Source organism: Bombyx mori, chromosome 14 (assembly GCF_030269925.1).
Source record: "Bombyx mori chromosome 14, ASM3026992v2".
Lineage (NCBI taxonomy): Eukaryota > Metazoa > Arthropoda > Insecta > Lepidoptera > Bombycidae > Bombyx > Bombyx mori.
This window is the reverse complement of record NC_085120.1, coordinates 5,582,805-5,606,169: the sequence shown is the minus strand read 5'-3', so window position 1 is coordinate 5,606,169 and position 23,365 is coordinate 5,582,805. Positions and strand designations below refer to the sequence as shown.

At 36.4% G+C, this 23,365-nt stretch overlaps 1 protein-coding gene across 1 annotated transcript in view; it reads left to right on the top strand.

The window, feature by feature from the left end:
* LOC101738328 (N-alpha-acetyltransferase 15, NatA auxiliary subunit) overlaps window positions 1-23,365 on the top strand; it is a 113,543-nt gene that overhangs the window by 24,592 nt on the left and 65,586 nt on the right. The gene's annotated exons all lie outside the window — the stretch shown is intronic.

Here is a 23,365-nt window from a genome sequence, read left to right as displayed (position 1 = left end):
GTTAGGCAGTAAACGTTTTTACATGTAGTAATAGTTGTTAGTAATTGAATTTTGAACTGCATCATCGATATTACACACCTAATAGAATTTCTCATGAACGGTACGAAACTAATTCAATGGTGTCATAATAGATTTAATCTATTTATATTTTAGAAGTAATTTACACGGAATCTGTTTAGTCGACTTAGATATATATATATATCATCAATTCAAACGAAGATTTCCTGTTTGTGTTGTTTTCCCCGGTTTTCCCCGGAGGACCAACTGGTCCTCCAGTTGTTGCCTAGAATACCAATCTCACTTGTACCTCATCTAGTCACTAATCTACTGATGTCGTCACCTTCAAAATGCCCATGAAACATCTCCTTGTTTTTAGACTTCCTTGTGAATCCAATACACTTATCGATCAATCTTTTAGAATACAATATGTCACCGTGAAATTTTACAGCTCATTATGTGAAGGTTATAATCTAATATCTAAAAACATTCGACCAGTTTCAATTAAGGAATACGTCGATCGATGTTTAAGAATTTACGACGTTCGGAATTTAGCATATTTATTAAACGAACGTCACTAGTATTATCGGAATTTTATGATATTTCAAGTCCGCGTTGCGCAAGTGTCCCAGACGAGTCATCGACACCGGCCGGCGTCCTCGGAAGGTCGTATGGATCCCATATCTGAGGCAGCGCATTACCATAATAATATCTTTTCGGCGATCTTGTATCATTTGTTTATGTCGCGTTTTATGAAATGTCCCGGATCTAGTTTTTACAAGGACTGTGCGCTATCATTATGCATGTTAAGTTATTGTCGTAATAAGTATACTTTCCTAATGTTATTTATTTATCACGCTCGAGCATCGTGCAGAGTTTTTCATTTAGTGCTTTATATCCTGTTATAGAGTTTATTTAATGTTGCCGTGTCTAGATTATAACGATGATTTAAATATTTCATTGGATTGGAATTAAAATTAACGATTGACCTGTTATGATGGCTTGCAAATAATGCACCAACCCACTTCTATTTTAAACATAATTAGCACGCTCTTCGATGCTCTTCAAAGCTATTTAGATTTAGTTATGCTTGTTGCAACCGTTGATAATATTGTTTGTTACAAAAAACAGACGATTAACATTTAGTTGATTACTTAAACTGTATTTGTATTGTTTCCACACACAGTAAAGCCGTTGAACACGTTCAGAAGCACTTTCTTGATGTTCTGTAATAATTCTCTCGTGTTACGGATGAGTTATTTTTTTTTTAGATGTGTGGACTAGGTCACAGCCCACCTGGTGTTAAATGGTTACTGGAGCCCATAGACATCTGCAAACTAAATGCGTCACACACCTTGAGATATAAGTTCTAAGATCTCAGTATAGTTACAACGGCTGCCCCACCCTTCAAACCGAAACGCATTACTGCTTCACGGCAGAAATAAGCGGGGCGGTGGTACCTACCCGTGCGGACTCACAAGAGGTCCAACCACCAGTAATTACGTAAATTATAATTTTGCGGGTGGACTCACAAGAGGTCCAACCACCAGTAATTACGTAAATTATAATTTTGCGGGTTTCATTTACACGTATTCTATTTTCGGTTCGGAAATTATTTTGATTTTTAACTCTGTCGTTTGACGGCTCAAGTCGGCCGGCGGTAGTACCACGTAGCGCCATTGGGCGAAGCTCGTTTATTATTTTGATTGTATTTTTTTCTCGGAATCGTGTTTAGTTGGTGTCGCCGTGGCGCGGCTGTACCACATTCCACGACACCGAGGCGCTCGTCGACTGACCGTTTGACCACTTCATAAACTTTGAAGGCCCTACTACCATTTTAGGATGGTCGGAGCACGTGAATTTATCCGATTACTAATCTACCGTATCAAAGAAACTTTATATGCAACATATTTCTTCTTACATTTCACTCAATGCAAACCCTTTATATATTTAAATAAGCGAAGACAAATCATTTTCTCCTCTGTAACCATACAATGTATTTTTAGAAAATCAGTTTATTTATTTAGGCAGCGGCTCGGCTCTGCCCCTGGAATTGCTGAAGTCCATGGGCGACGGTAACCACTCACCATCAGGTGGGCCGTATGCTAGTCTGCCTACAAGGATAATAAATAAATAAAAAAATCAGTCACGAAGCTAAAGATAATATTATGTAATTTATGTTATACTTCAAATGTATTTAAATCTTGAAGATATCCGTGATTATGGAATTTCGAACAAAAGTACCTATTTAATTTTATACAAAATACTTTTGCATAAAATTTGTTATTTATTGAAACAGTATTAATTATATCATTATAAAATTATTGTCATACTGGGATCGTGAAATTTTCCTCTATTTTCCCTAGGAACGATTTCATCAAAGGATGGGCGCCAGTGTGTCACGTCACTTAATAGGTATAGTATTTATTCGTTTTCTCGGAATAGCAAATGCTTTGTACCGTAATTGTGCGTTTCGTGTCTTTAACCGTAGTGAATATCAAATAAAATGACCAGCTGTGTCTAATAATAGCCCTTCTGTGAAATGTGGAAACGTCAGATTCTATACACAATATCCGTTTGGTCTTCAGTATTGAGTTTTGTTTTCTTAGTTGATGTTGAGTCGTGAATTGGCAGCTTCATTTTGGATCTTAGTAAGAGATGATCTAATCAGTTCAGGTGATTTTTATGTCGTTCCAAATTATTATTTTTTTGCTTAGATGGGTGGACGAGCTCACAGCCCACCTGGTGTTAAGTGGTTACTGGAGCCCATAGACATCTACGACGTAAATGCGCCACCCACCTTAAGATATAAGTTCTAAGGTCTCAAGTATAGTTACAACGGCTGCCCCGCCCTTCAAACCGAAACGCTTTTTTTTAGTGCTAGATGGGTGGACGAGCTCACAGCCCACCTGGTGTTAAGTGGTTACTGGAGCCCATAGACATCTACGACGTAAATGCGCCACCCACCTTTAGATATAAGTTCTAAGGTCTCAAGTATAGTTGCGACGGCTGCCCCACCCTTAAAACCGAAAAGCATTACTGCTTCACGGCAGAAATAGGCAGGGCGGTTGTACCTACCCGTGCGGACTCACAAGAGGTCCTACCGCCAGTAGGTTTAGATTAGAACTTCATACTTGCCTCTGTCGAATTATCGTATTGGAATTATAAAAAGAATCCCCGTTGAATTCGCTAGTTGCGAAATTTTCACCGAAATCTCATTTAAAAGTCGAAACGAGAACTTAAATGTATTTTTTGCGAATTGCAAGTAACATTATTAGGGGTATCACGTACACCCAGCGCGGCGCCGTCTGTCCAGTTCGCTAAAACTTTTAGTGCATCCACTTGAATTATGTAACACAATATTCATGAGTTGTTTTGCTTTGATTCTGTTCGAGACATATAGGTACTGTTTTGTATGTTTCTTTTGATGCGGTGATGTTAATGTTCATTCTTGGGTACAACGATGTTCATTTGTTTCGTTACACATAAAACGCCACATAATGTAACTCTGAAAGCCACTGTGACACCACTCTATGTACGATACTTTTTTCGTCTTTGAAGCCGCTTTCAGACTACGCTATAATATAATAGTATATTCAAAGGAAAGAAGACCTAGGAAGTGGGCGTGGCCTGCTGACCTAATACAGCAGAGACTTCAGACTGTTCGGAGTTGAAGAGGGGTGTTGAGGGGACCACTAACATATTGCCTCGTACACGGCACGGCCTCTGTCTGATCTCGGCACCAGGGATGGACGGACGTGGTACATTCGCGTGTCAACTTAGTTACCCACATTTTGTCATTAGTATTTAAAATCCATAATTGTTGAAAATTGTATTTTGTGTCGTTCCAATTATATATTTTTAATATTTTGAGTCATGATTTCTTATTATATATGTAGTATATAGCTCATAGCACAATAATATCGCACACCATACATTGTTATGGACACGTTCACACTGTACTGTACTATATATTATTATTATTATTGGCTAAGCATACGTTGCTATACTATATGGCACTATAGTATAGCGTATTCTGAAAGCAGCTTCAAGTATTAATTGTACGAACAGAATGGAAATAGGGCACAATTTAAAACTACTTTTATGGTTTAATTTTGCGTTTATTATTTTCGTTGTTTTGAATTCGGTGGTCCGTGATCGTATCGGATATTATAACATAATAAATGCAAGATTAAACTTTAAAAAAGTTTTAATTATATCTGCTATTCTATTTGCTTACTGACATATCAGGCACGCCGTCATTGGCTTTGAGATGTCCATTCTGAAGGTAATTTCCTTTAGGCTCTGAATTACACGCAAAACTCGCTAAACTGTAATATACTACGCATGCCAAACCAATTGAAAAAAGGGGACCACTGACCTCTTCAAAACATTACTTTCAGTCTTTAGTGTCAACAATGATCCGCATGGAAACATTACGAGCATCTTTCACGGGGTTAATCGGATCTTCGTTCCGTTATAAGTTTTTACTGTCAAAGATTGCTAAAGTGAACATAAATATCAACCCAAATTAGGTTAAGCTGTAGCCTTTAAATGAATTTGTCTGACTAATCTGAAATACCGCTATTGGTCGCCACGGATAACGTGTTAATATGTACTTCATAAATAAAGACAAAAATATTTTTTTTGTTTTTTTTTTTGTTGCCCTTGTAGGCAGACGAGCATATGGCCCACCTGATGGTGAGTGGTTACCGTCGCCCATGGACTCCAGCAATGCCAGGGGCAGAGCCAAGCCGCTGCCTACCGAAAAATGCATACTTGTACTAATTTTTCACACTTTAAATGAGTATTTAAATAGAAATACAGCAATTATCTATTTTTACTAGTTGTCTGATTATTGGCAATCATAATACATCCTCGTATATAGTGCGAACTAATATGACGCTTGAATACTAATCATAGAATAGAGACATTGTAATCGTCTTATGGAACGAAAGAATTTTATTTAAAAAAAAAACAATGTATAGGAACACCCATTTTTTGGTCCATTGCGTGTTAGAACGGTTATTAGCTTTTGTAAGAAGCACGAGGCTTTTATAATTTAACTTTTTTTATTTATTAATTTTTTTCCAAAATAATACATTTCTGCTGTGAATCAGTAATGCGTTTCGGTTTGAAGGGTGGGGCAGCCGTTGTAACTATACTCGAGACCTTAAAACTTATATTTCAAGGTGGGTGGCGCATTTACGTTGTGGATGTCTATGGGCTCCAGTAACCACTTAACACCAGGTGGGCTGTGAGCTCGTCCACCCATCTAAGCAAAAAAATAATAATTTGGGGCGACATAAAAATCACCTGAACTTAATGTCTAATGGACGTCTTATCACTAAAGGCGATATCTTTTGAAAAGCCACTGAGCGAAAAGCAGATGGGAAACGGAATGGAAATAGAATTGTATTTCTTATTGCTTGGTTAAGTGGTCACCGAAGTCCACAGATATCAACTACGTAAATGCCACCACCCACCTTGAGACATGAGTGCTAAGTCTTAGTTTTTACAATACGATGACTGCCCCATCCTTTAAACCGAAACGCATTACTGCTTCACGGCAGATATTTGCAAGGTGGTGGTACCTACCCGTGCGGGCTCACGAAACGCCAGATTGTCTTATTTTCACTAAATTAATTTGCAAAGTGAATGAGCTCACGCGTCGCCTTATTGGTGTAAAGTAGTTACCGAGTCCATAGATATTGAAACGTGAATGCCACAGCCCAATTTGAGACACTAAAGGTTAAAATCTCAATGTATCCTTTTCAATTAGCTTATTGTCTCGAATGGAAACTGGACGTATCCATCGTTAATGCTACACATCACTATTTAACGTAAAAACAATTTCTTAATTTAATCAATAGAATCTGTTATTATTTTAAATCGCAAACCGTCCGTCCCTATTATTAGGCTAGATAATACGTGGGAAATGAATTATACGCTTAGAATTTTAATGCGGCCATTATGTGTTTCGATATTGTCGAGTGACTCGGTGGTGAAGTAGTTAGCGCGCCCGATTGCTAGACCGATGGTCAAGGAATCCATGCCGGCGGTAACTGCATTCCCGATCCTGCGGACCGAATGGTAAACAGTAGACGTTGCCCAAAACACGTCATTTCGGATCCTCCCGATCCACTTACGGTGCTTTTAGGTACCCCAAGCACCGGTCATTGTTTTCTTTGAACCCGTCGCTTGCTTGGACTTGGCGAGTAAATTACCCCACAGACACAGCCCATTGATTTTCTCGCCGGATCTTCTCAGTGGGTCGGGTTTCCGATCCGGTGGTAGATTCTGCGAAGCACTGCTCTTTCTAGGGCTAGTGTTAGCAACGACGTTAGGTTTGAGCCCCGTAAGCTCACCTACTAGTTCAGTGAATCTAGAATAACTTCCCGAGGTTATTAGAATTGGTAAGGGAAAAAAATGGAATTGATCAACAGGTGCATTTTCTCTTAATCTAGGTGATGAAACTTATAGCAGTATGTGTATCAGTCAGTTCCCAAAGTACAAGGTATCCTAGTTTGAAGCTTGATGGCCGTATGTGGTGATTCTAGTTTTTCTATCATTGCAAATTTTTTTAGTCTACCTAACTCTTTTAATAAGAACGTTAAGATTTTACAAATAAATTTTAGTGTCATTCCATTTGATGTATTCGAAATATTTGATTAATATTATATATGTAGTTCAATTTCTTTGTTTGTGTATTTATTCGAGAAAGACCAGCTTAATTCCACGATAACGCGTCTTTTACAAATATTATTGTAATACAATTTATAAATTATATACTTCGAATTATGTATAATATAATACAAATTTATGATGCAAATTAACTTAGAAAAACATCGTTCCACTACAAAATATCAATCTATTCAACGTATTATTGTTTATTGTACGAGGTCTCATTTTAACACAGACATAATCGATATCACAAATTATTCCGTGACGTACATGTTCACAAATAATACATCAATATTAAGTCAAGTGTATATTTTATGCGAACCAATACATAAAATAATATGTATCCTAACGTTCTAGGTGTGTTCGGCATGCATGGAATTCTTTGTTTCGTTGTTAATCACCTTGATTCTAGATGCTTCTACGTTAGCTGTATATATCATACAAATAAATTCTAAAATGTTTTAAGATATCTGCACCCAGTCACATACTGAAATCTGCTGTTATTTGTAAGATTCTCGTATGTTTTTTTTTATTGCTTAGATGGGTGTACGAGCTCACAGCCCACCTGGTGTTAAGTAGTTACCTGGAACCCATAGACATCACGCAAATGTGCCACCCACCTTGAGATATAAGTTCTAAGGTCTCAAGTATAGTTACAACGTCTGCTCCACCCTTCAAACCGAAACGCATTACTGTTTTACGATAGAAATAGGCAGGGTGGTGGTACCCAGCCGCGCGGGCTCACAAGAGGTCCTGCCATCAATATTAAATAAACGTAATAAATATGTAAACGCTTAGATTCCGATAATAAGTAATAGTGAATAGAAAAGCAATAATTCTTTGTACAAATGTGACTGATTTTACCGCGTTTGATTAACCAAAACTCGATGCCGCGTAGCGTAACTAACAAGGGATAAATGAGTATGCTATTTGCTAATGGAACATGGCGTTTTAATTACTTAGATCGTTCCAATTAAACCAGCATTACATTGACTGCTGTCTGTGCTATGATACATCTTCGTTCAATTGTTTCGTTTTAGAACTAAAATATATATTCTCATGCCTTTTCGCAACATCATAGTTGCCTTGTTCTAATTACTTTCGGTAGATCTTTTAGCGAGTATGCATACACATTAACACCCTTTGAATCATTGCGTTTCTTACGCAATAAAAATGCACGCAGGTTGGGAGACTAGTAAGTAAGCTAGTAGTAATCCTTTGGGTGGTTCCCATAGTTTATTTGCGTACTGTGTTATTGCTAAATATTTTTATAGTTTTTTTATTGCTTAGATGGGTGGACGAGCTCACAGCCCACCTGGTGTTAAATGGTTACTGGAGCCCATGGACATCTACAACGCAAATGTGCCACCCATCTAAAGATATAAGTTCTAAGATCTCAGCTGCCCCACCATTCAAACCGAAACGCATTACTGCTTCACGACAGAAATAGGCAGGGCGGTTGTACCTACCCGCGCGGACTCACACCAGTAAATAATAATATTGTTAAATTTGGAAATGCATTTTTTTTCGTCGACACAATGTTGCAAGTGTATTATGGTTGGCTGGTTTCTTGCTTAATTGAAATATTTATTTCGATAACTTTGAACGACCGCATTCGAAAATTAGTTTTTTTTAGATGTCACGTTTATTAATATATGTAAACTAAAATTCATTATATCTTGCGGTTTTAACAGATACCTTGTGATATTTGATTCGTGCGGTGCACGGAAGACATTACCCGCCTGATTGTCTATTTCTATTTGAATTCCCATCAGATTTGATGATTGATTCATGAACTTGAAATAAACAGAATAAATACCGATCGTTATTTTTTTTCGTAATCAAAATATAAATGACGTCAAAGCATTATTCTGCATAACAGGTGTTACGAATGAATTAATTTATGGATCCTGATCAGTTTCGAGTTGTTGAACCGGAGATAGGAGCATCGTTAGCATAAAACAGCTCACACAATACGTTACGTAATTCAAATCGTTTTTATTAATTCTTTTATCACATTTCTTGTGTTATGTAACAGATATTTGAATCGTTATTTAAAAAAAAAAAGTGTTGCTTTTTTTCCATTTGACTCTCGAAAACACGAGCGATAAAGATCTTTGCCATTTGAAATTAGCGTTCGGTACGATCGTCGATCAGTAATAAAACTTATTGCTGCACACCTTAAAATTTGCGGACAAAAAATTGAATAGTCTATTCATTACATTGAGAGATATTACTTCTTAAGAAGTTCTTGCTAGTAATAGTATAATATAATATGATCGATTTAACCATCGACTGAGTTGTGGGCGTTGCAATGGCATTCCTTAGACATATATTTTATTTAAGGATGAATTCATAATTTATGTATGTATTTGTTTTAATTAATTAAAATTACTTTTGCTAATTAACGTTATTTCACAACGCGCGCTTTAAATGTGTATGTAAAATTCATCACTATAAATTAAACTGATAAGGAATAATATATGAGTATATTTATACACTGTGAATGCCGTCGTCCATCTTGTTACATGAGGTCGTACTCGTCTGACGTTGGACTTTAGCAGTTCAATACGAGAACGCAAGCGTCGAGGCAAAAATAGGCAGGACGGTAGTACCTACGGAGATCGTGGAACGCTGATGCCCTTTTTCCGGTGAATTCCATAGTCACCTTTTGCGACATCCACGAGAAAAAATTATAATGGTGCTAAAAATAGCAACCTAAAAAGGTCGATACCACATAAAAGAGAAGTTTTATTTCGTAAACAAAGTTTTACGCGCGCTTTCTTCTTTGCGCAAACACGAATAAAACAATCCCTAAATAAAGCGTTATACAGACGAAATTCTTCGAATAATATTCACGTAACTTGTTTTTAATTACAATTCAATAACATTATTCGCGTGACGCAAAAAATGTCCAGAGAAACACGTATCTGTCCTTGAAATTTTCAAACTAATTCAGGTATGTGTTTAATTTTAAAAAAAAAGCGACCGGTTTTGAGTTCTCACAGTTTTTCAGGCGGTGCGCGCGGCGGCGCCCTTGCGTGTTCATAACGGCTCATAAACCGACCAAGGTCGTCGCACTGCGAAGATTGCGGATTTCGGCGTTGGTCGGTCGGGTCGCGTTCCGAACTATAAACGTATGAAATGCAAACGAGTGGGATGTACGCGGATCCCGCCGAGTCACCTCGACGTCCGCTCCGTGGCGCCTTTTTTATTTATTTATTTTTACTGCTTTTTTCACTCCAATGGTCAATTTATGGCGTCTCGTTGCCGGTAAAAGCTTTACGCGAATATTTGTTGATAGTTTTGGTGTTACTTGGAAGTAAATTATATATATTTTTATCGATTGAATTGTGAAGTTCTATGATGTATCTATCTATGTAATCTATGGAATGTATTATTCTGTATCTATGTAATGTATTATTGTAAATGAAACTTTTTTAGAATATATTATGCATAAAATATTATAGTAATCATTTAATTGTATTAAATTAAATATTATTACTTACTATACGTAGATTGAAAAAAAAATGTTTTATAAAAATCTTTACCACCTTTTCTTTTTTTTCTGGTCGTTCCCTCAATGCTGAGGATCGTGACTGTATGTCAATCTTCTCCACTCGGTCCGGTTCTGCGCCATATGTACCGCTCCCTGTATCTGGCCTCCAGTCACCTCCTTGAGTTGGTCCACCCATCTAGCTGGCGCTCTTCCTCTAGCGCGCTTCCCCTCCATTTGTTCCGATAATGATGAGTTTCTCCAGGCTGTGCAATAAAGTTATAATAATGGTAGGTATGTATAATATTCATACAGTTATACCACCTTTACTGGCACCCATTAAAATGTAAGTTCCATTTATTTCGAACTCTTAAACATAACTTTACCTCTATAAACAAAATAGTGATTGTACAAATTATTAAGAACCACTGCGTCCAACCAGGGTGCGTTTTTAGGGCATGTTTTTTCGTCACATACCATCTGCTTTTGGAATGAAACTTCTCTCTATGGTGTTTGTTGAGCGTTGTTGAGATATTGTTCAAAACTAGGTCTGAGGAGAGCGCTTCGAAGCAGACAGATAAGCGTTAGCGACTTGGCTTTGTGAACGAGAATGAGCGACCGTGATCACACATGATTTTTATTGATGACTAGCGAACGACCCGCCCTCGCTTCGCTTCGGAAACATTAAATTTTATTATTGATAGGCGAGTCCCGCAATGTTGCGCGCGCGGTACGACAATAACTACGGGTGACGCCGCGGGGCGAAGCTAGTCTAAAAAAAGCTAGCCTAAGTTACTCCTTATATCATCGGCTACCTATTAGTGAAAGTCTCATCCAAATCGGTCCAGCCGTTCCAGAGATTATCCGGAACAAACAGACAGACAGACAGACAAAAAATTGTAAAAAATGTTATTTTGGTGTATGTACCACAGCTATATTCATATGCATGTAGTAAAAGCGGTTATTTCAATATTACAAACAGACACTCTAATTTTATTTATATGTATAGATATTTACTGGTGATTTTTATTACCATGATTTTTGGTGGTAGGACCTCTTGCGAGTCCGCACGGGTTCGTGCCACCACCCTGCCTATTTCTGCCGTGAAACAGTAATGCGTTTCGGTTCGAAGGGTGGGGCAGCCGTTGTAACTATACTTGAGACCTTAGAACTTATATCTCAAGGTGGGTGGCGCATTTGCGTGATGCCTATGGGCTCTAGGTAACTACTTAACACCAGGTGGGCTGTGAGCTCGTCCACACATCTAAGCAATAAAAAAAACACTATTAGATGGAATTTATGATCGTTAGCCTATAAAGACAATATAGTTAAAATAGCACTAGAATCCGAATCCCGTGATCATTAATTATTAGATCAAATTAGCGATTAACACACAGTTTGAATTTAAATTTATTCGTAAGTGAATTAGAAAGTTAACCGTGAGCAATTCACTTTCCTCCTCCTCGCTTCGTTTTCCTCATTACTGAGGGTCGTGACTCCCCCGCTGCCTCAGTTTCTCCCGTACGATTTCCCTCCATCTTCTACGATCCGTAGCGTTGTGAAGGGCATTGTGGAAGTTGATGTCCAGAGAAGATCGTATTTGGTCCGACCATCTGGCAGGACTGCGTCCTCTGGGACGTTTGCCATCTACCTTTCCATTTACCTTAATTCACTTTAATAAAATAAAATAAAAAGCCTCAAGACATGCATGGCTGGCTAATTTTGTAATTTTATCTTGTTACCTTATGCGGGACGTTTCCGCGATTGAATAAATTTACGTGTCAAATTTCCAAAAATGGTGATACGATTTTAAGGTCAGTGCACAAACGAAGATCGTTAAGTTACGAGTAAGTAAAGACAAACAGACACCCGTTATATTTGCAGTGTTATGTGAGCGAGTGTAAATTTATTTATGTTATAGTTAGAGATTCGTCAATACAACTTTAACTTTTCGTAAAGTAATAATTCGTTTGCGTTAAATAAGCAATATTCCGATTGTTCTATTCTATTATGATATATTAATACGTGAAGCAAAAGCTTTGTATCCCTTTTTACGAAAATTGCGCGGACGGCGGAGTATGAAATTTTCCACACTTATAGAGAATATAGAGAAGAAGTGCACAATGCTAATATTTTTTTAAAATAATGCATAAAAGATACAATAAATCAATAAAGAAAACATTACACACACCAGATACTATGTATTTGACGCACACACGCATTCATACTATTTATTGTCAAACTTTTGTTCTTGACGTCTGTGGTCAAATTGAGAATAGATTAAATATTGTTTGTCTTTATTAATATTTTTTTATAGTGTAGCCTTGGCGAAATTTGTGATTGTAGTATGTGTACAAACTTACAATTCCAATTAATTATAGTCGAATTTCGACTACTGTGGGGCCTCTAGTTCTCAGAATAAGCCAACCGAATATTTTTTTAATGATTAATGAGACGTATTTGTTTGGGTTTGAAGGGTGGAACAGCCGGAACAGGAGACCTCAAGGTGTGAGGTATATGGGCTTCGCTAACCCCTTTACATCAGGTGAACTGTCGTTCATCTACCCTCGCAATTAAAAAAAAACACCAGTAAATGGGACAGTGAAAAGTTATTTCTAAATTAATCGATGAATCGATATGACGGAGAACAGAATTTTATGACAGTTTACAAGTAACAAAAAAAATTCAATAAATATGTTAATTATGTAATCTATAAGTCACGTTCCGGTTGATATTAAACGTGATACGTGCTGTACGTAAACGTGCTTTTGATCTGCCGACCGACTGACCTCTGTACTGAATCGTTGACGAGTATCTTCATATTGTGTATGGCCACGTGAAGAATACGAAATTTGTTATATTTATGGTATACTCGTAATACGGGAAGTGCTTTCGATTGCATTATCATGGCTAGGAAATAAACAACTTTGACGTAACGATCGCTCTAGCTGAAGATTTTCGTCGCAGTGTCATCATCATTCTCCTGCCCTTCTCCCAGTCATCTGGGGTCCGCGCAACATGTTTTCTCCTTCCATTTTTTCTTTATTGCTCAGATAGGTGGACGAGCTCACAGTCCACCTGGTTTCAAGTGGTTACTGGAGCCCATAGACATCTACAACGTAAATGCGCCACCCACCTTGAGATATGAGTTCTAAGGTCTCAGTATAGTTACAACGGTTGCCCCACACTTGAAACCGAAACGCTATACTGCATTACTGCAGAAATAGGCAGGGTGGTGGTACCTACTCTTCTATCATATACCATTTCTTCGCGCACTCCTCTCTTACCCATATCGTCTTTCACGCAATCCATCCATTTCTTCTTAGGTCTACCTCTTCCTCTATATCCTTCCACATTCATAGTTAACACTCTCTTACCCACCTCATTTTCATTTCGTCTCATCACCTGTCTATACCTTCCCAAACGCGCACTTCTCAGCTTCTCTGTCACAGGTGCCACTTTCAGACTTGCTCTAACATATTCATTCCGTATTCTATCCATTCTCGTTACTCCACACATCCATCGCACCATTCGCATCTCTGCTGCACGTAATAGCTCTACACAGTGTATTAACCAAAAGTTATGGTCTAAAATTACTTCACGACTTTCAATCCTGTTTAAAAAAAAAGCTACGTTCTGAATTAATAACCTCTACTACATTAATAAACACGTAACAGTCCTATCTTGTACCGTGTTTCGTCTTTCTCGATTGAGCTTGAAACAGTTAAGTTTGAGTTTGCGAGGTCATTGCAAAAAAACATGTGTAACAATTCCTAAAGCCACACTGAGTTTATAGGCCTCTTATATTTGGCTGTGGTATCAATGTAATAGGAAGACCACTAACCAGATGGGAAGACGATCTTAGACGAACAGCTGGCCCAAACTGGATAGACGTAGCACAGGATAGAGACGCTTGGGCATCTTTGGAGGAGGCCTTTACCCGATCCGGGGTTCTTGCTAACTAAATTTTACTGATTCATTACAAAACTCTTTTACATCCTAAATACTAATACATACATTTATATTTATTATATATTTTTTTAAACTTTGTAAAGCAAGAAATAAATGGCTTATTATTATTTATTATTATTATTATCAATGTAATAAAGAAATCAACCTGATATCTCAAGGTGGGTAACAGTATTTATGTAGGTACGTACGACATGCCATGAATGGTCTCTCTATACTTATTGTAAAGTAAAGGTTACATTCTCGAAGGTTTCTCACTAGCCAAAGCTTTTAATGTTATTTTTAGAATAAAGACACATAGCATTTTATTTATTAATAAATCTTATTATTTAGATCGTTTTACAATATTGTTTTTAATAATTTACAAATATTCTGTTGAGGCGTAAAGACAAGAAATAAACACTCGAAGAACGTAGTAAGCAAAATATTATTATTGCCGATAATTTTCCACATAATGTTTGTTTACATGATCGCTTAAGGTTATTTAAACTGACATAAATGTGTCAGCGATTTTAAATGTCAAGTGATATCGCTGAGGAAGTTGCGTAAATACCTAAAATACTCCGTATTACCGATATACCGTATTTATCGCCGTCCAGACTTTTCTCTATAGGTAGGTAAGACCGCGGTTTTGTAGGCAGCGGCTTGGCTCTGCCCCTGGCATTGCTGTAGTCCATGGGCGACGGTAACCACTCACGATGGTCAGACGAGCACACGGCCCACCTGATGAAGTGAGCCGTGTGCTCGTCTGCCTACAAGGGCAATAAAAAAAAAGACGCCAGCGTGTATGCCACAGCCACACGCTGCGGTCTATGGTCCCTGATAATCTAACATAAACCCGTGAGGTTGTTTGCTCATCAAAAATATTCGAAAAAGAACTAGAAATTCGAATAGTTTATTGAAGTTAAATATATAACATGATTTCTACATAAAACTCATGCATGTCCGAGTGTCCGGACTAAGATATAAAGTAGTTTAAATCAAGTATGATGGATAAGAGAAACGTATATGTATGTTGTGAGTTTTTTCAAGAAAATAGTGCTGGATTAGTAATTAAAGAATATGGAAGAAAGGCTGTACAATGAACGGTGGCTATTAAGATTTAAGGTTTGAAATAGTTCAATTTCTTATAAAAATCGTCATGCTATCTCAACAAGAAGATACTTTGTGTTCGTTCGTATCTTACTGTATCACGAAGATCGTATTTTTTTTATTTATAAATGTGTTTTCAGGGCTTTACGTTTGTCTGACGACGCGTGTGAAAATCAGAAAATAAATAATTCCACTTACTTGACTGACGCTCTATTGTACTTGATACGTTTTTCCTTTATCATTCATTTATCTCTTTTATTTTTACCCACATCATATCCTATGTAAAGTAAAACGCTATAAATCAACTATCAAGGTTGATTAGAATGCAATTAAATCAAATTAATTCTATATCGTAGCGTATCATTATGACACGTACGTGTTCACGTTAATTTGTAATATCAAATTGATAATTATTGGTTTCGGCTGTCGAGATGTCCAATAAACTTAATTATTGTTTACGTTGCGATGCGGCATGTTTAATAAACTGTGATTAGCTGATTCATACGTGACAAGATGTACGATTCGTGACTGTGTAGATCAGTGATTCTCAACCACTGCTCCGCGGCACTTTTGTGTGTCGCCAAATTTCAAAAGTGTGCCGCCAAATTTTGCGAATATATAATAATGTTAATATTATTAAATTATATCATTTTAAAAGAAAAATATTTTAAACATGAATATAATACATTTAAATCCACAAAAAAAAATTTATAGTATATTGTAGTTTATTTCGTATATTAAAAATTTTTGATAAACTATTTATGCAGTGTGTTGTAGTAAGTAAATAATTTTTATCTTTAATTTTTTTGTGTGCCGCCAAATTTTGAAATCGTTAAATATGTGCCGTAACATAAAAAAAAGTTGAGAATCACTGGTGTAGATAATCGATTTCAATATTCATTTTTAATGTTTTTATTGCTATTTCAATTCGTGTAATACGTCGATGATTGTTTTGTTTAAGCTTAAACTGTTCATAACTGTAATGAGGTTCATTAAAAATATTGAAAACACGTTTGCGTGTACCTAAACACAATAGTTAATTTGCTGCAAAATTGAGTTAAGGCTTCCGATATTGAGAATAATCAATGTATGTGATTTCAATAAAATGTCACCTAAAAAAAACAGGCTATTTTGGACGTATTTACGTAGTGAGTTTTATTATTGAAATATTAATAGCAGAATCAAAAGGTTATCTATACGTCAGTGTTGAGACCGACCAACCGGCGTCATGCAAATTAAAAAGCACTTACTAATATACTAATACATTATAGGGATGTCACACGAATTAATTTAAAAAAAAATATGTAGAAGTTTGCAATTTTTTCATTGCCAATATAGAGACCAGTAAATAGCGTGTCTGGTGAGTTTTTTGTTTTTTTGTTTTTATTGCTTAGATGGGTGGACGCGCTCACATCCCACCTGGTGTTAAGTGGTTACTGGAGCCCATAGACATCTACAACGTAAATAAGATATAAGTTCTAAAGTCTCAGTATAGTTACAACGGCTGCCTCACCCTTCAAACCGAAACGCATTACTGCTTCACGGCAGAAATAGGCAGAATGGTAGTACCTACCCGCACGGACTCACAAGAGATTCTACCACCAATAATGACGCAAATTATAATTTTGCGGGTTTGATTTTTATTACACGATGTCATTCCTTCACCGTGGAAGTCAATCGTGAACATTTGTCGAGTACGTATTTCATTAGGCCACGGAGACTTCAAAAGTGGTCAGTTGCTCATGAACGTCAGCAATGCTGGGGGTGAAGTCAATCCACTGCCTGACGAACTAATAATAATGACGCTCTTTTGTTAGATCTACCGCTTAACGCTTTATCTAGCTTGATATTATGAGACAGAGAGGATATTAAGGATTGCATTTAAAAAAAAAAGGTCTTTTGGTCTGTTTTATCAAACGGTCGTTGTCAGCTAACTTAATTGGTCTTTATTTTATAAAAATATGATATCTTAATTCGTAATATTTAAAAAAGCTAGCCCATTAAAGTAAAAACAGCTAATGAACGATACAGCCAAATCAAAACAACGAGACTTTCAATTAAATGATGATGTTAAATTTAAAAAAGGCTCGTGTTAAATAGATATGTAAAATTAATCACCTACATCAAAATGATTTCGTGCGATAACCAAAAAATATAAATGCAAAATAGCAGAAACATAAAACCGACTGTCGAGCGGCAACCCTGAAGGTCAGGTTTCTGCCCAAAGCGCGGTCATCTCCGCATTCCACACGAGGACGGCCGTAATAAGCGACCCGACGACAACGCACGGACGCCGGAATTCCCGCAAAATGAAGTTTGTTTAGAAAAAAAACCATAACGCGATTTTCTTATGTCGTTTAAAAAAAAAGTTTGGGTTCTACAGTGCATTCCATCGCGTGATCTCAGTGATGGTCAAAACGGTCCGTGCTGTGTGTGTTCGATTGAATGGAGTCAGTTTTTGGATTAATTGCATAAAAACGGATTTGTTCTAATTTCTAAGGTTTAGTTATCAGAGTAAGAAAAGTTATTTTGTTGTGTTTATGTTGTAGATATCAATTATTACACTATTTTATTATCAAATTTTTGTCGTGTTTACCAACTTGAGGTTTTTTTGTGTTATCCAATCAGTTCAATGACTGAACGGGTCTGTTCTATGAAGGTCGTTTTATAGAAGGTTTAATTATGCCAACTGAAACAAAAACATTTTTTTTTTGTTTTTTTTTTAATTGCGTAAATCCATTATATTGTCGTTTTAACCTTTTAGGGTATCCCATAAAGTTCAGATGTGCAGCGAGCTTGTAAGGATGGTTATTGTTAAGATGAATCAGTATGTCGACATGTATTTTCAGGGGCATTCCTTAGTCAAGCCGTTGACTATATCGATAAAATATTCAGATATTTGTGTAGCTCTTTTCTATTAAGATGAACTATAGCACTGTAGAAAATAATACTATATTGGACTGTCGTTGATTTGTACTGTCTCAACGTAGATATTTTAGTATCATAGATACATACTAAGCTGTGTATCTAATAATTTGTAATATGGATATTCATACCATAGGGCTTAGAATAGAAAATACTATCAATTTTTTCGTAATTTTTTAAATTATTTGTTGTGCAAAAAGTCATTTGCGAGAAAAAATCTTATCTAAATTGTTGATAATTAATGAGATTTTACTGGTGATACGATTTGTAATGTGGGCCTACATCCTGCCTATTTGTGCCGGGAAGCTATCATACGTTCTTGACAGCAAAATTGAGGTTGTGTCGTCCTTGATTACTGATGACCCTTAATATCAGATAAATAATGAACTCATCCGTCCATATATGATTATTAAAAAACATACAAGTACATACATCGTGGATTGATAATAATAATTAAAAATACAGGCGCCACGATTCCGTATCTATTTTCAACAACGTCAAAAACAAAATTAATATTTCTAAATCTGTACGGACAACATTTTTATTATAATCAGTTTAATCGTGGCGCCAGTGTGTAAAAGGCATTTTGGCTAAATATATTGTGATTCATATGATATTTGTTGACCCTGATCGTGTTTTATAATAAACGAATCAATAAATTGTTTAGTTATTATTTCCAATATATGATTTACATAAATATGCGACCCTCTTTAATGTCTGGAATGTCAATTTATGACTTGCATATTGGGTATTTTTGGGTGCTGTACTTGTATAAATCGTATTAATTATAAAAGATTTATGTCACAACAACAAAAGGTTGGAATGCTTAAATAGTAACATTCCTTCGCCTTGAGGTGAGAAGTTGAATTGATAGGTAGAATCGAAATAAACAAACTCCCACGCACGGCCAAAATCGTAACGAATGGCCAAAGAACAAATAAAATCGGACTCTGACCTTTAAGCAATGCATATAATTAAAAAACCAAGTCATGATTGAAAAATTTCAAAGTTTCTAAGAAGATTCTAGAAGAGTGGTACTAAATACGGCGACGTTGATAAATGTTAGTAACATAATAATCGGTTTACTTGTTTTTGTATCTATGTAATGTGTTTTTGTTTTTTTTGCATAAATAAATAATTAATAGGATAATTACTACGTGCCCAATTGGCACTGTATAGTTATTTGAAATAATATTTTGTCTCGCAAACTATTTGGCGTCCTTTATAAACGAATGTTTAGTGCGGGGCTTCGTTGAAATTCTTTTTGATTGAAAATAAATTGGAATTTAATAAAAGGGAGGAAAATAATGAATAACAAAAAAATATATGATTTAATAACAAGCCAAATTAAAATAATCTTTTTTTTTTCATCCTAATATAGTAAGGTAAACAAATTGGTATTGTCATTGTCCTTGATACGTGTGCAGATTTTCAACTTAATCGGTCTATGTAAATGTGATCGAATAGATCAAGCTAATAAAATCGTGTTAAAAATACATTCAGTTGAAATCATCTCGCATGATAGTATTCTGATTGCTACTAATACGCGACGTATTTTCCAACCTGCAGTACTGCTTCTTTCATATTTATGATTTTTCGTAGTACTTTGCATACTTTACTTACTTTATTTTTACTTAATTTATTTTTCTATAGCTGATACTTTATGCTGCAAGCCTCTAAGGGCCCGTAGAACCGTCGTCCGACATATTGATTAGGTTTACTCGTCTTCCATGCAACTATTACTGAAACTTCAGTCACATTTCTCAATGTCGGCTACGCCAGTCACGTTGTAGCGTCCGATTACGGTAATCGCTTAACGTCAGATGGGCCGCAAACTCGACTGCACTGTCAATGGTTACACAAAAGTATGCTAAAATTACAAAAGTAATCATGTTTACTACGCTTTGACGACTAAACTACTTAATCATTATAAAATTTTGTATATGTGTACTTATATATACACTGTAAAGGATAAAGGACAGGTTTTTTATTTATTACTTAGATGGCTGGACGAGCTCACAGCCCACCTGCTGTTAAGTAGTTACTGGAGCCCATAGACATTTACAATGGAAATGCGCCACCCACCTTGAGATATAAGTTCTAAGGTCTCAGTATAGTTACAACGGCTGCCCCACCCTTCAAGCCGAAACGCATAACTGCTTCACGGCAGAAGTAGGCGGGGTGGTGGTACCTACCCGTGCGGACTCACGTAAGGTCCTACCACCAGTATTTTCATCCAGAAAAAAAGTACTGTTCCTGAGGGTTATATATTGTTTTTACATTAACACGAACGAAGCTGCTGGTAAAAGCTTAGTACTACTTACTAAGGTATAAATTAATGTGACAAGCAATCAAACCGAACGTTGCGTAAACTTAAGTATACATATTTACACTTAACGTCTTTTCACTCGCAATTGAAATAGATTTTCACACGGGAAGTTAAATACAACCGGCGACCTAGACAATGAGATGATTTGAGTGCTTTCCACTTTCTCGTGTGTTTTCTCACTCGTAGATATGGAAATCTTGTGTTACAACAAGCCATGATAGATTTCCTTGTAAATATGATCGCGATTAAGTGAATAATAAAGATGAATACAATTCTGTTGTGTGAAGTTTCATAGAGAAAGTGATTAAAGTCGTCGTGGCCTAAAGGATAAGACGTCCGGTGCATTCGTATCGTGCGATGCACCGGCGTTCGAATCCCGCTGGCGGGTACCAATTTTTCTAATGAAATACGTACTCGTCAAATGTTCACGATTGACTTCCACGGTGAAGGAATAACATCGTGCAATAAAAATCAAACCCGCAAAATTATAATTTGCGTAATTACTGGTAGTAGGACCTCTTGTGAGTCCGCACGGGTAGGTACCACCGCCCCGCCTATTTCTGCCGTGAAGCAGTAATGCGTTTCGGTTTGAAGGGTGGGGCAGCCGTTGTGACTATACTGAGACCTTAGAACTATATCTCAAGGTGTGTGGCGCATTTACGTTGTAGATGTCTATGGGCTCCAGTAACCACTTAACACCAGGTGGGCTGTTAGCTCGTCCACACATCTAAGCAATAAAAAAAAAACATCAATATGGATAGTTGCGTTTTTCATATTATGCTGATTGATTATAGTTTTACCGACACACAAATTTATCAATATTTCAAGTCAAATAATGCGAATTTTATTTTAAGTCTCAATGCCAAATAAATTAAAAATGATAACAGTTTCTGAATATCATTTTGTTTAATTTTCTAAAGCGCAAATCTGTCTGTCGCAGTCTGTAATTTTTATTGTTTTTATACAAATAATTTTGTAAAGATGTAACCAAAAAATGTCTATATTTTTTATACTATTTTCTACGATTTTTACGACTCTTAGACACAATTAACGCTACTTTACTGGTTTAATCTCGCATTTTATTGTCATTATTATTTCCAAACATTATTATTTCCAAAGTTTCAAATACTTTACAATTTTCGTGGTCATCGACGACTGTTGTCCAGTCCAGCTCAGATTATAAACTTAAAATTAATTAATAAAAAATATATATATAAATTTCAAAACAATAATTAATTTGGATCGATTTAAATAAAAATGTTTAATAATATTATTGAAATAAACAACACTAAAGCAATCAGTATTAGCATAATATTAATAAGGATTTGTCTAGTCAACAAATATACAAAATAATATAATCTCTTCCCACACACATTAAAAAAAAAAGTCATAATCCATTAACGATCTAGAAAATTTAAAGACCTGTTTGTCTGACTTGTATGTATATCCTGTGCCGTAATGAGTTTTTCTAAATCAATTCAACAGTAATATGTAAATTTCGATTAATGAACGAGTTTTATTTAGTGTTTATAAACGAAGTTTAAATATATATGAAAATAATTTTAAAACCGTTGAACTACTTAAAAAATTGTTTGCGAGTTTTGTTTTTAACAAAAACTTGATGGGACTGTCGTTTAAATGTTCAATAAATACAGCTGATTAATTCGATTTCATCAATTGAAAAGCTGCTAGTAGACAAAGTTTATAGTGAAAACTCATTTTTTTTATTTGTTTTTTTTTATTTCTTAGGTTGGTGGACGAGCTCACAGCCCACCTGGTGTTAAGTGGTTACTGGAGCTCATAGAGATCTACGACGTAAATGCGCCACCCACCTTAAGATATAAGTTCTAAGGTCTCAAGTATAGTTACAACGGCTGCCCCACCCTTCAAACCGAAACGCATTACTGCTTCACGGCAGAAGTAGGGAGGGTGGTGGTACCTACCCGTGCGGGCTCAAAAGAGGTCCTACCACCAGTGAATTGATTAATAAATTCTACATGTGTTCGATTACCTAATATATAATTTTATATATGAAATAATTTTCATTTAATCAAATGGGCAATGCATTCTTGGTCCAACACTCTCATATAAGACTCACGCTTTACAAGCTGTTTAAATCTGTGCAATTGTGTGATTAAGATGACTAGAAGAAGTACGGTATAAGATACAAATATTAAGTAATGTACGGAAATAACGTTTTGCCAAACATGTTAACAATACAAAGGGAACGTAGCAAAGAACTAAACTGGTTGGTCGGAGTGTAGGAAAGAACGTGCTCTGCGCATTACGTTATAATGCCGAGTCATGAACTAATGTCATGCAATCGGCATGGTTCGGGTTTCTCGTGATATATTGTAAAATGTCTATTTGATTGCTCAGATAGTGAAGGCTAGTAAGATACTTGAATACCGAGCCAACAAACATACAAGAAAATAATATTCTATAGGTTTGAGAAGCGTTATGTGTGCGACTCCGAATGACATCTTGATTTTCGGCACTCGCCAAATGAAAGCAGACTCTTGTCATGTCGGTTGCGACTAGATGAAAAGTAGTGAGGTTTTCTCGCAGTGTATGTATTTGGATGATCTGATTATTTTTTCTACCTAAGCTGATAGCCTTGAGAGGCTATATCAGCGTCGCCCTAACCAGAAGGTGAGCTCACGGGGCTCAAACCTGATGACGTTGCTAACACGAACCCTAGCAAGAGCCGTGCTTCGCAGAATCTACCATCGGATCGGAAACGCGACCCACTGAGAAGATCCGGCGAGAAACTCAGTGGGCTGTGTGATCTGAACAGATCGCCCTTATTAATGTAAATTTATCAGGTGAATGAAATCAATATTCACATAGCCGATTTTAATGACCTTTTCAAC